The sequence below is a fragment of the Palaemon carinicauda genome, unplaced genomic scaffold, assembly GCF_036898095.1.
Source record: "Palaemon carinicauda isolate YSFRI2023 unplaced genomic scaffold, ASM3689809v2 scaffold38, whole genome shotgun sequence".
Lineage (NCBI taxonomy): Eukaryota > Metazoa > Arthropoda > Malacostraca > Decapoda > Palaemonidae > Palaemon > Palaemon carinicauda.
The window spans coordinates 262,167-277,293 of NW_027171474.1; the positions used below are offsets into that span (position 1 = coordinate 262,167).

At 43.1% G+C, this 15,127-nt stretch overlaps 1 pseudogene; it reads left to right on the forward strand.

The window, feature by feature from the left end:
• Positions 1-532: 532 nt before the first annotated feature.
• On the forward strand, positions 533-1,986 carry LOC137636757 (gastrula zinc finger protein XlCGF57.1-like; annotated as a pseudogene).
• The last annotated feature ends 13,141 nt before the right edge of the window (positions 1,987-15,127 follow it).

The window sequence follows — 15,127 nt, forward strand, 5'->3', positions numbered from 1 at the left end:
TGTGTAAGTCTTGAAATATCATTTAACTAAAAACAATATTGATATTATTTCATCATCGGATTTGTGGAAGGTTAGAATTGTATTAGAATATCACTGACAATAGTATTTCTTGTTGATGATATATGGAAGAATAAATGCTTACGTTTTGTTAAAATTTAACAGCAGGAATTAATTCGTATCAAAACAGTGATTGCTGTTTTTGAGATGAGTGAAATGAAAGTTATCAATTAGCTCATTTGGACTTGAATTATTGGATAATTACTATTCAGACTCCTCTCATTCATTTCAAGTCCTTTTTAAAAAACTGAAGATATACATATAATAGTGTGACATCAGATGGACAGGGGATTTACGCAAAATTACCTTAATTCTATTATTTATTTAATCAGACCCTGATAATATTTTTGTAATAATTTAGTACTGAAATGTAAGAGCCAAGATGAAAGCTATGAGTTCCAAGCAGTGGTTTATTTGGGTGTGCTCAGTGTGGTGAAGGAATAGTAATTTAATGTAGAGTTTTGATTAGAATAAGATGGAAACTAAAGTTGAAAATATACAAGCATTGACAGAGAGCAGGGAAGAAAGTGTACCTGGAGAATTTCAGAGATTCCCAGTAAAGTCTCAGAGCGAAGAAGACGAAACAGAAACGCATTTGTTCGTTACAACTTTCAGTGAGGAAAAACTGTTTTTCCATCTAATTAAGTGGAAATTAAAACTGAAAAGATCCAGACTTACAAGGAATATGGAGAGGAAAGCACGCGAGAAGACGATGGCGAACCAGCAAAATTTCAACGAAAAGGAACTTTTTCAGAAAAGGAAAAGGGGCAGCCTTTGCTTCTTGACAATATCAGCAATGAAGAAGTAGAAAAAGACATGTATTTAGAATCTGGAAAGGTATTGACTTTTAGCAATGAGCAGCCTCCTGCTGAGAAGGGCAATATAAAAGAAAATCAGTTTGTGTGTGATGTGTGCGGAAAACACTTCAGCTACAAGTGCAGTATTAAAAATACCTGATGTTGCACACGGGCGACAAACCGTTTCGTTGCAAGGAATGCGGCAAGAGATTCTGACAGAAAGGTCACCTCGTCGGGCACGAGAGAAAAGCCCACACTGGTGAGAAATCCTTTTCTTGCCCCGAGTGCTGCAAAAGCTTCTCTGTGAAAGATCCTTTGAACAGGCACATGAAGACTCACACTGAAGAGAAGCCGTTCGACTGCCTCGCCTGCGGTAAGTCGTTCTGCGGGAAGATAAACCTTGAACTGCATCTGAGAACCCATACGGGCATCAAGCCATTCAACTGCAGTGAATGTGGAAAAAGTTTTATAAGGAAGCATGAATTGCTCAGACACGTGCGCCGCATCCATTTGAGCGAGAGGCCACTTGTTTGCGTAGAATGTGGGAAACATTTTGTGGGGAAGCCTGAACAGAAGAAGCACTTATGGACACATGAGCAAAAGTTGTTTGTTTGCGATGAGTGCGGGGAGAGATTCAGGCTGGAGTCTGTACTATGCAAACACATGAGAATTCACGCGGGGAAAAGCCGTATTTCTGCAACGAGTGCGGAAAGACGTTCCGATTCCATTCGGACTTCTATCAGCACATCCAAACCCACAGCGGGAAAAGCCGTTCGTCTGCAAGGAATGCGGGAAGAGCTTCGTTGGCAAAAGGGGCCTGAACAAACACACCAAAACGCACTTAGGGAAGAGACCATTCGTGTGTGCAGTTTGTGGGAGGTGATTCATTCAGAATGGCAACCTCCGGCGTCATGTACGAACACATACAGGGGAGAAGCCCTTCGTGTGCGGCGTTTGTGGAAAGAGATTCAACATCAAGTATATGACGAAGCACGAAAAGACTCACGCGGTGAAGCGTCACGTGTGCGAGAGGTACGGAGAAGCCTTCGACAAGAGAGTTGCCCTCAAGAGACATTTGAGGTCCCAAAAAGGTGGAAAGGCATGTGTTTACACTGTCGTCGAGAATGTGTGAAAAGATTTTGCCTGAATGTTGGGCAGAATGTATTTTTTCTGTATTTTTTTTATAAAAAATGGAGTACTGTATGTACTCTTGTTGTATACAGTACTGTATTGATAAATTACAATGGTAAATATTGTTTGTTTGCCAGAAATATTGAAGGAAATTATAATTGGAATTGTATTACTCTAATTGCATAGAATTTTTATACTAAGAAATTGAAGGGACGTCATTAAGCAGGGACATAGTATTTGAAAATTGAGGTTGATGGAATATACTTCTAGATATCTGTTTCCTACGCAGACGTCATGGAAAAGAGAGCTAAGATAAAAGGTGGGTGTCCAGAGTGTTCAGAAGTATTAGTCCTACTTATTGGAGGTCATGGTAATCAGGAGGGGAGAATAATCACCGAAGTGAAGCACCTCGAGAATTACCGGATTCCATGCAGTAAGTGGAAGATGCTGAGCCTATTCCTGTTTAAGCAAGAATGGATGCTCCTCTTCATTTGCTCTTACATGTATAAGTGTGCTACTTTTATAAGCACACATTGAGTATGTGTTGTTTAAGATGTGTAAAGCTGGATAACGAAGTACATCTTATTAGCTTTAAAAGTATTTATTGTCTAAAAACAACAGAGTTAAACATCTCCATCATAGGAGGGAGCTGGTTTGGTCGGATGACCAATTCTAGTGAAATATAGATATGAACTGATTAAATTATCGATATCACAGATATTGTATGCTTAGTTGATGTAGCAATTTTAAACACAATCTCGGAAGACACCTGCATCCGGTGACGTCACAAACTTTCACACACTGATGCATTGGTGTTGATGTTTAAGAAAAATGTTACATTGCTGAGGCTGCATTGTGCATCCTGTTTATGATTTTAGTGACTACAGCAAATCCCACGGCTAGCATCTTCATCCAAAATGACATATTACATCATGTGTTTTAAACATGTAATAATAATTATTTCACTTATTACACATGTGTACAAAACATTGTCCTTTGAAAAGGAGTAAGTCTTTATTTTTGAATTTGAACAGCCATACAATATTTAAAAAAGTCGATGCGGGAGGTAGGAGGTGGAGACCCACCCGCCTGCCGAACTGTATCACTGCAATTTTGTCTTTGGGTGCAAAGAGTACGGTTGTAATCAATGCTGTTCTTCAGACTGTTGGGAAATTTTTTACTTCGCTTAAGATAAGTGTTTTTTTGGGCTCAGGCAATGTCGTCCTGATGGAAGTTCCTTCTTAGTAGCTTCCTAGGTTATATTTGACTACAGTGATATATCCCAGAGCATTTTACTAAAGGTATCCAGAATTATAACTCCTGGAGCGAGTATCCCTTATATTTCTAAAAGGGATATCGCATAATATCAGAGGACGTATTCTTGACACGTCCCATAGCTATCTACACCCCTAATAGCATTTACGCTTCGAGAGGGGAAAGTGGCAAGAATTATATGAGAGCCGTTATTAAGGCAACACTCCTACTGTACTGTAATTGGGCGCCAGGCCGTCTCTGCGTGGCGCCATCTAGTCATTTCTTTCTATTGAAGCGCCTTAGACTGGTGTTTATCCCGTGTCATCTCTCGCTATTTTGGTTTGTTTTGCTGCGATGATGTCTTCCCCAGCCTCATCTGCCTCTGGAAAGTTAAGTATTATCTTTGAATTCTATAAATGTAAGCTCTTGTTAGTTTTTTCCTTGATTTAAGATTGTAATTAACGTAACAAGAGCTGTTGCCAGCCGGATGGCGTCATGGACGTGGTCGTTCTTTGCATGTACATTTAGTTAGCCAGAACGACTTTCCTGGCATTTATCGCTTTGATAACTTTTATATTATGCCCTTGTTGTCATGTATTTGGCTGAATTATGACCGAGCCCCACGAGTGCTAGGCTTCCTAGCCTAAGCACCTGCACACTTCATGCATCATATAACCTTCCTGGTAAAGTTTTATTGAAGCTCAGGCAATATTTTATACAATTAAGATATTACTGCATAAAATATTTTCCTCTTCCAAGATAGTATACGAGAGAGTTTCGGTGACCGATTCTCACTACGCCTAGGCTACCAGCCTAGGGGCTTTAGTATACTTTCATATATGTCCCCAATTACTCTTGTATCGTCTTTTAAATGAAGACTGACACCTCTTTTACCTTTTAAGTCAATACTAATCTCCTTGCGAGATTTAAGAGCAATTCCTCTTCCCTCTAACTAGCCTAGGCTAACTCCGGTTGGCTTTGCCTTGAACTGTGTTCTGGCAAATCTTTACTGGGGTGTTCCCATTTCTTTCTCTCAACCACTGAGTTGGTTTTGAGTTTAGAACGGGACATCAGAGTAGAATGTCTGTCATTGACAACCGTCCGTCTTGGTGAAATGATTTCCAAAGTCAGGTTAGGTTGTATATGCAGAAGGCTAGACCTCCCTAGGCCATACCCTGGAGGCGTTATATGATAATTCCTCCTTTCCATGGCCTAGCAGACAGTCCTGTACTGGCAGGTCCTAGGCAGAAGAATTGAATTCTTCCCTTGCCTAGGGCCTCCGGCACTAGATTCTGTTCCCCCCTTAAGACTAACCCAACTGGGGAATTGAATTCTCCGGCCATTAAGGTTGTCTTTACTATGTATCAGAATCTCTTAGGTTAGGTAGTGCCTTCTAGGTGTTACCTCACCTACAAGACCCTTGCCCCTCCCCTGCTGTCCTTTGGTGTTGGCCTAGCCTCCACACTACCTGGCCATCATTCTACAATTGACCCTATGGGTAGTTGGGGGAATTGCCCTGAGGTTCCCTGTCTGCCGCCGGCTGAGCTGGCTGCCGGCAGGGATCCTCCTCCTTCTTTAGAGTATTCTTCAGTCCTCCCTTGGATTGCCTTCCATGACCCTACTACCATATGGATGGGCTATGGTTGGATGGAAGACCGAATATATTCCCCCTTCCATTTGAACCCTCATTCCGGATGAAGGTCTGCAAGGCTGAGCCTTTGCTTTTCCCCCATCCACGCTTTTTCTTTTTCTGTCACCAACCCTGGGCTGACTAAGCTGCCGGCAGCCATCTCGGACGACTGACCGCTGTCAGTTTGCTCTGCCGCCACTTGCCATGGGGTACCATTGATCGGCGACCCAAGGGCAACTGGCACACACTCTGGCCGGCCGCTGGCAACCATATTGACTGCCGGCGGCTGGTCATCCAAAGTCTACAGACTTTTTCCACCGGCTGCCGGCAGGTCCACCTTGATAGAGGGACCCTCCGGCTGCCGGCAGCGGAGCAACTGCAGGCGACCTGCCGCCCCTTATCTTGAAGGCAGTACATACCTTTAATAGCCTAGAGCAATTCCGGCGTATGCCAGCAGGCACACAGTACTGATGGCAATGGTCTGAACTGTAGCCTATACACAAAATTTTTTCCAACCTACAAGGTGATTCATGGGCAGCCTATTGTGAGACTACCCCATCTAGAGAGCGATTCTCTCTGCTTAATTAATGGATGATATCTATTATTTAAAAAATCCCCAATGATGAACTTGGAAGACAGTGTTAAGATTACACTTTATATCCAAGGATATTATCTTCCCATATAATTCATCAAGAATTTTCTGTTCAATATTGGAGGAGGTCATAGCAATGGACTGGACAGGAGGCACATGTGGGTGTCTTTCCCTTTTTCTAGCTTACACTATCCTTAGCTAAATAAATATTTTATGAATCTGTACGATGAAATCTGAGATTTTCACCGAATACTTATTATATGCTTTTCTTTCTTTACAGGAGGAGCATCCCGAGTGCGGGAACCATTTCTGCAAGGACCGCAGTAAGAGCCTCTGCGGCCATGTTATGTGCAGGACCTACGCGCGCTGCACAATTACGAAGGGATGTCTAAAATACTGGGACCCACATTTATGTACCGTTTGTGACAAACTGGTGAAAGAGGCTTTTGATGATCAAAAGTCCACAGAGTCAAGGAATGCGGCAAGAGATACGCTGCGAAAATGGGTCAGAGGTTTTCAGAACACCTCTGGCCCATATCTTCCTAATGAAAAGATGAGGGCTTGTCTGTTCCCTAGGGCATCTTTGGATGCAATTATTCCCCAGGCTCAACCTAAGATTCCCCTCATCCGTCAATTTCTTCTTCTGCCCCCCAGCTAGAATCGATCACCAATACGTTACACTCACTTTTGTCTATGTTCCAGGACATGCAAAAGCAGTCGTCTGAGAAGAAGGCTTCTCTACGGACTGAAATGCACCAGCTCGTGTCTACGCGTTTAGCTCCCAAGAAGCTAAACATCAAAGATCTTCCCGCCTTTTCTGACATCGACCCTTGGAGGTATGCTGAGCACATGCCGATGTCAGGGGGGAAGATTTTCCTCTCCGAAAAACTGGGCACTGGCCCAGCAAAGGGGCCTATCCAGATTGTTACGTTCGCCTGAGGACGGAACCCCCTTCCAAAGAGGAAACTGAGCCAAAAGAGGTCATCATTCTGGACCTCCCTGAGGCCCAGGCCTTGTTTACCAAAATCTTGAAGGAGAGGGCCTTCACTAATTCTAAGGTGCCGGCTCTCAGCAAGAAGCACCTTTCCTTCATTGCTGATTCTTCCCGTGCCTTCCCCTTTATGGAGAAAGGGTTTAAGGCAGCCTTGAAGGCAGTCGAGATAGGAAAACCTTGTCCTACACTTGAGGAGTGTAGACCCTTTTCCCTTGCCCTACCATCTGACGATGCGAACTGGAAGGATGTCTGTAACACCTTCTCAGTCGGGAAGCTGGAGGCTGACATTGCCGGACGTCAGTTCAATGAAGACCTACCAAAGTTGTCGGACTTTCACCTGCGCAGGGAGCAGGAGACCAAAGAACAACTTGCCGCCTCCATGTCTCTACAAACCGGGTTAGAGACAATGGCAAGTGTTCCCGAGACCCCAGATATGTTTATGGTCTTTGCCAAAGCTCATTTGGCAACGGTCACCAAAGACCTTTATAATTTCAAAGGCCGCCGGGCTTGTTGAGAGTTCGTGTTCACCTCGGCTGCGGTGAGGCACGAACAAAGGAAGCTGATAGCCTCCAGCATCTGGGGAAAAGACCTCTTCCCAAGTGAAGTGGTCAAAGAGGTCGTGTACAAAGCCGCAACGGAGAACAGGAATCTCCTCTCCAAGTAGGGGTTGTCCTCCAAAAGAAAGTCTTCCGCTGAGGAGGGTCCCCAGCCGAAAAGGAAGACAAAACGACCAAAAGTGCCCTCTCGTCCTCGACAACAGCAACAGCTCCCCATGGCCATGGTGCCCCAGACGGTGGCACAACCAGCCACCACTTTCCAGCTGGTGCCCCAACCAGTGGCGACTCAGTCGCCTGTCTTCACCCCAGCCTTTGAAAGGCAATCGACGACCTTTAGGCCGAAGTCTCGAGGTTCCTTTCGTGGAGCCTCTAGACGCCCCTTCAGAGGTAGGGGCAACAGAGGTGTACGTGGCCAAGGAGGCAAACACTCCAACCAGCACTCCAAGTGAGATGCTGCCGGTAGGAGGGAGACTTCTCCTTTTTCGGGATCGCTGGACCTTCGATCCCTGGGCCCACAGCCAAATCAAGAACGGACTGGGGTGGAGTTGGAATACAACTCCACCGAACTTCCCTCTATTCTTCCAACACTCAACCCCATATTGGAAGAATACGTTCAGAAACTCTTAGACAAGAGAGTTGTAAGGAGGGCAAAGTCCATCAAATTCCAAGGAAGGCTGTTCTGTGTTCCGAAGAAAGACTCGGAAAAGCTCAGAGTCATTCTAGACCTATCACCACTCAACAAGTTCATAGTGAACTAAAAGTTCAGAATGCTGACGCTCCAACACACAAGGACCCTTTTGCCCAAACAGGCATACACAGTCTCCATAGACATGACGGATGCATACTGGCATGTTCCAATCAACCGTCAAGTTTCCCCCTACCTAGGATTCAAGCTACAGAAAAGACAGTACGTCTTCAGAGCCATGCCCTTCGGTCTGAACATAACCCCAAGGGTATTCACCAAGCTTGCGAATGCGGTCATTCATCAACTACGCCTAAAGGGAATTCAGGTGGTAGCCTACCTGGACGACTGGCTGGTGTGGGCAGCATCGAAAGAAGAGTGCACGCAAGCCTCCAAGGAAGTGGTCCAGTTCCTGGAACATCTAGGATTCAAGATCAACTTGGAAAAGTTTCGACTATCTCCAGCTCAGAAGTTCCAGTGGCTGGGTGTCCACTGGAACTTACAGTCACACTGCCTTTCCATTCCATCAAAGGAGACGAAAGAGATAGTGGGATCTGTCACGAGACTCCTTCAATCCGCCAGGATATCAAGAAGGCAACAGGAGAGAGTGTTGGGGTCTCTCCAGTTCGCCTCAGTGACAGACCCTATTGAGAGCTCAATTAAAAGATGCATCAGGAGTTTGGAGAAAATACGCATCAAATGCTCGAAGACCGATACCAAATCGTCTGCGATCCCTCCTCAAGCCATGGTCGGAGGCCAAGTATCTAAAGAAGAAGGTACTCCTTCAACCGCCTCCACCGTCAGTCACCGTTCACACGGATGCCTCGAAGGAAGGGTGGGGAGGCCACTCTCACCATCGGAAAGCCCAAGGAACCTGGTCTCCCCTCTTCAAAACTTTCCACATCAACGCAAGATTATTCTCCTTCATCTTACGCAATGTCCCAGGACTGCAAATAGACCTCTTCGCAACGAGCAACAACAAGAAGCTACCCTGTTATGTAGCCCTGTATGAGGATCCTCTAGCGGAAGCAATGGATGCAATGTCCCTAGATTGGAACAGATGGTCCAAGATCTACCTGTTCCCTCCAACCAACCTTCTGCAGAAAGTCCTCAACAAACTGAGATCCTTTCACGGAACGGCAGCATTAGTGGCCCACAAGTGGCCCAACAGCGTCTGGTTCCCCCTGATAATGGAACTACGCCTGAAGCTGATCCCGTTGCCGGATCCATTTCTGACTCAACAAGTGCAGAAATCGACTGTCTCAGCTTCATCACAGAAATCCCGGAACCTTCATATCATGATTTTCTCACCTTAGCAGTCAAGAAAAGGTTCGGGATTTCAAAGGACTGTATTAACTTCTTAGAAGAATACAAGTCAAAGTCAACGAGAAGACAATACGAGTCTTCCTGGAAAAAATGGGTCGCCTTTGTCAAGGCAAAGAAACCAAAGGAGATTTCTACGGATTTCTGTTTATCCTTCTTCATCCATCTCCATGAACAAGGGTTAGCAGCCAACACGATTGCTACGTGCAAATCTAACCAGACCCATGCTGTACGCCTTCCAGGTGGACTTCTCTAACGAAATCTTCAACAAGATTCCAAAAGCCAGCGCTAAACTTTGGCCCGCAGCCCCTCCAAAGCCCATTTCATGGTCCTTGGATAAGGTTCTTCACTTAGCATCAACCTTGAACAATGAAGATTTGCTCTCTAAAAGACTTGACTTGAAAGGTGATATTCTTATTTGCACTAGCCTCAGGAGCCAGAGTTAGCGAAATAGTGGCCCTCTCGAGGGATGATGGGCACATTCAGTTCACAGACTGCGGAGAACTGATCCTTTTTCCAGACCCAACGTTTCTCGCCAAGAACTAAGAGGTGGGGTCCCTGGAGAATCTGTCCTCTGAAGGAAGAAGCATCCCTATGCCAAGTGGAATGCCTAAAGGTCTATCTTCGTAGAACTTCAGACTTTAAGGGAGGTCAGCTTTTCAGGGGAGAAACATCAGGTTCGACATTAACCTTGAAACAACTAAGGGGGAAGATCACCTATTTTATTCGCAGAGCGGTTCCAGACAGTACACCCGCAGGTCATGATCTGAGAAAAGTTGCTTCGTCTCTAAATTTCTTTTAAACTATGTCGTTTGAAAGTCTTCGCGCTTACACTAGATGGAAGTCATCCAGGGTTTTCTTCAAGCACTACGCAAAACAACTACAGGAGATCAAACACTTCGTGGTGGCAGCAGGTAGTGTACTAAAACCTGCCGCTTGATCTCTGCGAAGAACAGTGCACTATTTGGGACTTTTAGTGAAGGGTGTACACGATAAACTTTTATGGTATATCATGTTGAGTGATGTGTCTAGTGCATGACACTATAGACTGTTCTAATTACACGGGTGACATTAGGCATAATAGACTGACACATGTGCCATGCATATTCATATGCAAGTGTTCCTTGTAACAACAGAATCCAAAGTGAAATATTCCATATTTCCCATAGAGTGGCTTGTGTTTCCTTTTCAGATGAAACTTATAAAATTTCTTCTGTTATTACCAATTATGCTTTCACACATATTTTCAGCGAAAAATATGATTAATTGTAAATGTTACAACCATGATTTCTTTATTCTATTGTAATAAACGATAGTAGGAATCTTTGCATCTCATTTCGCCCCAAATATCCCAAACCATTCAATAAAGGTTGTGTCAGAGCGTCTTTTTATCCTCTTAATTTTGGAAAAATATTCGGAACTAAGGTTATTCTGTTCCAAGCAAACATTCTTCAGATAATTTGCTATGCTTTAAAGTTCAGTCACTGGTAATGACTGATTGTACTGACCTGTTTACCTTACCGAATTAAGGTTTCCTACACGAATGTAAACCTGTCTATCTGTCTCCATGAATGAACAGATTCGGGAGGTATCAGTAACCTACACAGATCATTTCCATGCAGAGTAAAAACTATGCTTTATGTATATGAGGACACTAATATACAAACTTGTTTGCTAGAGTGTTCCTTGAACTCACAATCCTTGGGTTTTCTCCTAGAGTCTTCCCAGACTCTTCCCTGTAAGGGACAGGAAGCAGTGACATAGTCCATGATCAGCTAAATGATGTATAATGGCAACATCAAGTGTCTCTAGGTCCAGACGACCAAGGAAAATTTATCTTGAGATGACGGGCACTATTGAAAATCCACAGATAAATTAATGCTCTGGTAAACTTCCATCAGGACGACATGGCCTGAGCCCAAAAAATGGATTTTGAGCGAAGTGAAAAATCTATTTTTGGGTGAGGTAGCCATGTCGTCCTGATGGACCCACCCTCTTTTTGACAAAGGATAATGAATCCCTCACTAATATACTGTATCTGTAGCACCTATATAATGCTATAAAGAATGACTAGATGACGCCACGCAGAGACGGACTGGCGCCCAATTACAGTAAAGTAGGAGTGTTGCCTTAATAACGGCTCTCCTATAATTCTTGCCACTTTCCCCTCTCGAAGCGTAAATGCTATTAGGGGTGTAGATAGCTATGTGACATGTCAAGAATACGTCCTCTGATATTATGCGATATCCCTTTTAGAAATATAAGGGATACTCGCTCCAGGAGTTAGAATTCTGGATACCTTTAGTAAAATGCTCTGGGATATATCACTGAAGTCAAATATAATCTAGGAAGCTACTAAGAAGGAACTTCCATCAGGACGACATAGCTACCTCACCCAAAAATAGATTTTTCTCTTCGCTCAAAATCCATTGTTTTATTTTGTGTTTTCTAACTGCTTTCGCTTCATAGCAGGAGTCCATACATGGTAAGCATTTGTTGAAGTGCAATTTCTTCCTTCGAGAATACAAACGTTTTGTCTCACGTGTTGAATTTTTGCAGGGACAGAGCACGAGTCCATTCTCATCTGGGCTATACTCGTGCTTTCAGACTACTTTCAGTTGGAACTTAGCTACGTAGCCTGCACAGAGGAAGACCGCATATTTTTAGTGACTTGAGGGACTTTTAGTGCATTTACACCTTCAATTATTCCTAAGTGTCTCAGTCTAATAACTGCAAACTAGGTATGCAGTTACAGTTAATACTAATAGTCAGGCCTTTTCCATCATGAGGCTCAATACTACACAGTATTTTAGAAGTTTTATCCCAGCTGTGACCAAGCTAGGACCATGGAGGGCCAGGCAATGGTTACTGATGACTCAGCAGGTAGCCCTTTAGACTCCACCAAAATCTCGTATCTGTGGCTCACAGGGACGGTGAGGTTGCAAACACTACAAGGAACTATCAAGCTTGAGGTGATCTCAAACTACCTTCCAGCAGAAGGACTGACAGCAACATTTCCAATAGCCTACCTCAACCCTTATGTGACAGCTCCATCTGTAGAACTGATAGCAGGTTAGTGGTCCCTCCAGGACTGCACTGATAAACAGCATACCATGCTAGGAAAGTTAAAGGTATACGCTGACTTGAAAGCTACCCTCCTCCTCCTCCTCTAGAAGGGTGTAAGAGCGCTTGCTTGGTGGCCTTTTCCCAGGATTTGATCAGCCAGCCTTTGAGCTTGGTAGCCGGTAACAGTCCCTCCAGAGATCAAGTACCTGTAATGTACCCACATTGTTCAGGAAGAGTGGAATATTTTGTCTACCTACGTTGTCCCTTCTAAGTGTCCCCAAGTTGAGTGCTGTTCTGTTTTTCTATCTCCTAGGTAGGATCTAGTGATGCACTTGAGCTCATGTGCCTCCTGCTACAAGAGGTAAGAGTTCTTGTGGCTCTTTCATTATGTCAAGTATGGAGGGACTGGGTTTTTACTCTTTTTTGGTAAGGTGACGTTACACAGACTTGGGAAAAACTCAGCTAGTCTTCACAGTATCCATCCACATCTGTGAATTAAAGATCGTGTCTGCGAGTTTCATACAGTCTTTACCGCAAGTTTCAGACCTTCTTCACCTCGGTGCTTTTAGGACGTTGCCCATAAACCCCTGGATTTCATCCCTTGGGTCCTGTGGGTGCTGCTCAGTAGTTGCCCAGCTCTCCAAGCTCCCACACTGGGCAAGTACTGTATGCACCTTGTCTAAGGTAACATGTTCAGCATACGTCTCGAGGAAAGATGAATGACCGGCTTTTTTACCTTTTCTTGTTCTCTTGAGAGGATGAAGTAGCCGTAACCGTCACTTACTGGCTGAGGAACTAACACCATTTATAAATATATGATTAGCTGCTAAGAAGTTTTTGAAGGCACCTTAACATGTCCGGGAAAGAAAAGAACCATCCAGTCTGTATCTCACCTAAGGATGAGTCTCCTATTTTTGGAGGACATTGTTTTGTATATTTACAGTATAGGAACAAATAAGAAATTTTAGAAAATTATTTGTATTTTTCCTAACTACAAGCCTTACCCCTTTAATTCCCACTTCCCACTTAATCCTTGAGGCAAAGGTCAAAAGTGACATTATACAGTCAGACAAGCTGGTGGCTTCTACCATGTACCTCCCATGAACTACCGCACCTACCTTCTTAAAAAATCTCTGGCTGACCCAACTCGCAATAATGTACTGTACTCCTATTTATAGGATAAAGTGGATTAGTGGCCACAGGGAAACCGAAAGAAACCTTGAGGCCTCTTTTTGTCGAGATACAGAAGCTTTAGAATGCAGGGATATGGAGAATCATTGATTGCTTGAATTGTGATTGAAAAAATTTCTGTTTGAAGGAGCGCCTGGAATGTGAGAAGGTAAGATTTCAAGTAAGGACAGGTACTGCCAATGTATAGTGTTAGCTTCAGTAAATATAGCTTGAAACATTTTGATTATGTGAACTGTAAGAGAGTGCAAATCAGGACGCCAAAGGTGGCTGAGAAATGGTATGATAGAGACATTTTCTGAAACATGGACCTAGTGCATAGAAATAAGATCCCTTTCAGACAGTGTCTAAATGAGGACTGACAGACAATTTTGAGTGCAATCATTTAACTACTTCTGTTAGTGTGCGAATGTTATACGTACACATTGTAGTTCCATCCTTATGTCTCTTCAATGTGATATAGAAATATTAGACTTGTAGGTTCTTCTTAAAATATGTCAAAGTTTTAGGTTAACTTTAAACAATTTATTGATAGTTCCATCACTGGAGTATGGATGGTTTGGTTGGATGACCATTCCGTATGAAAAGATGAATAGAACTGCTGTACAATAAGCTTGCGTTGATAACGCAACATTAGCTATCTCAGAGTTTCATACAAATACAAAGAGAAATGATCACGTAGCCCTATGGCTGGAAGTCAGGTGATTCCGGTTGGGATCAATAGGTCAACTGTTTCTCACGGGAGGCGTTGTGACATGTTTACAAGATGTACATAAATGTTTACTCATGCAATGCTTTCCAAGCATTGCTTTAGCATGGTCTATTTTCACATCCTGTTATGGCTGCTGTCACACTCCCAACTCTCCAATGATCCCTTGGGTCATGGGTTTATAAATGTATACATTAGTTCATCCGACCAAACCATCCATACTCCAGTGATGGAGCTATCAATAAATTGTTTAAAGTTAACCTAAAACTTTGACTTATTCTAAGAAGTAACCTAGCCTACAAGTCTAATATTTCTATATCACATTGAAGAGACATAAGATGGAACCACAATGTGTATGTATAACATTTGCACACTAACACATCTGGGTTGTTAAGGAACAATAAGAAATTTATTAACTTGGATAACATCTAGAAAATGATAACAGCCAGTTTACTGGAAGTATCTGGGCAAAAGTGAATAGATATAAACCAGTTAGTGAAAAAGACAGCACCTCTGTCCCCAGGGTTTTTTCCTCCGCCAGCAAAGTTGGAAGGAGGTTATGTTTCACCCCATTTTTGTGCGTTTGTTTGTGTGGGTGTGAACAGCTTCCTGGCCACAATTTTAATTGTAGAGTATGGAGACTTGCAGTGATTGATGGTTGGTCAAGCAAAATTTCCAATTCTGGTAATCAGCCGTAAATTTGGACATTGTTGTCACAGAGACTTCAAACTTGGTTCATATTTGAGTGTATGAAAATCCACGCCAATTGATATATGTTAAGGTCAAGGTTAAGGTCGAGTAAACGTTCGAGAAATATGCTGCCTCAGCGGAGGTTTGCGCTCTACTGAGTGCCCCTCTAGTCTTTACTGTTCTACTACTGGATATGTGATGTGATATTAAATTATCCGATAATCTCGAGTGTTATTTTTACTTGTCCCCGGCTAATTGATGACTTTGTAAACAATGATCTCAAAGTGGAACTCTGCCACAACCTGTCTTTTTGGTTTGAAGATGCGTTAAATTATTTTCTTTTTTTTTATTTACATTTTATTAGTTGTTAAATATATTAAGATGATAACTGTATATATATATTTATACTTAGATGATAAATGTGTATTTATGATGCTTTTCCTATTTTATTTGTTCA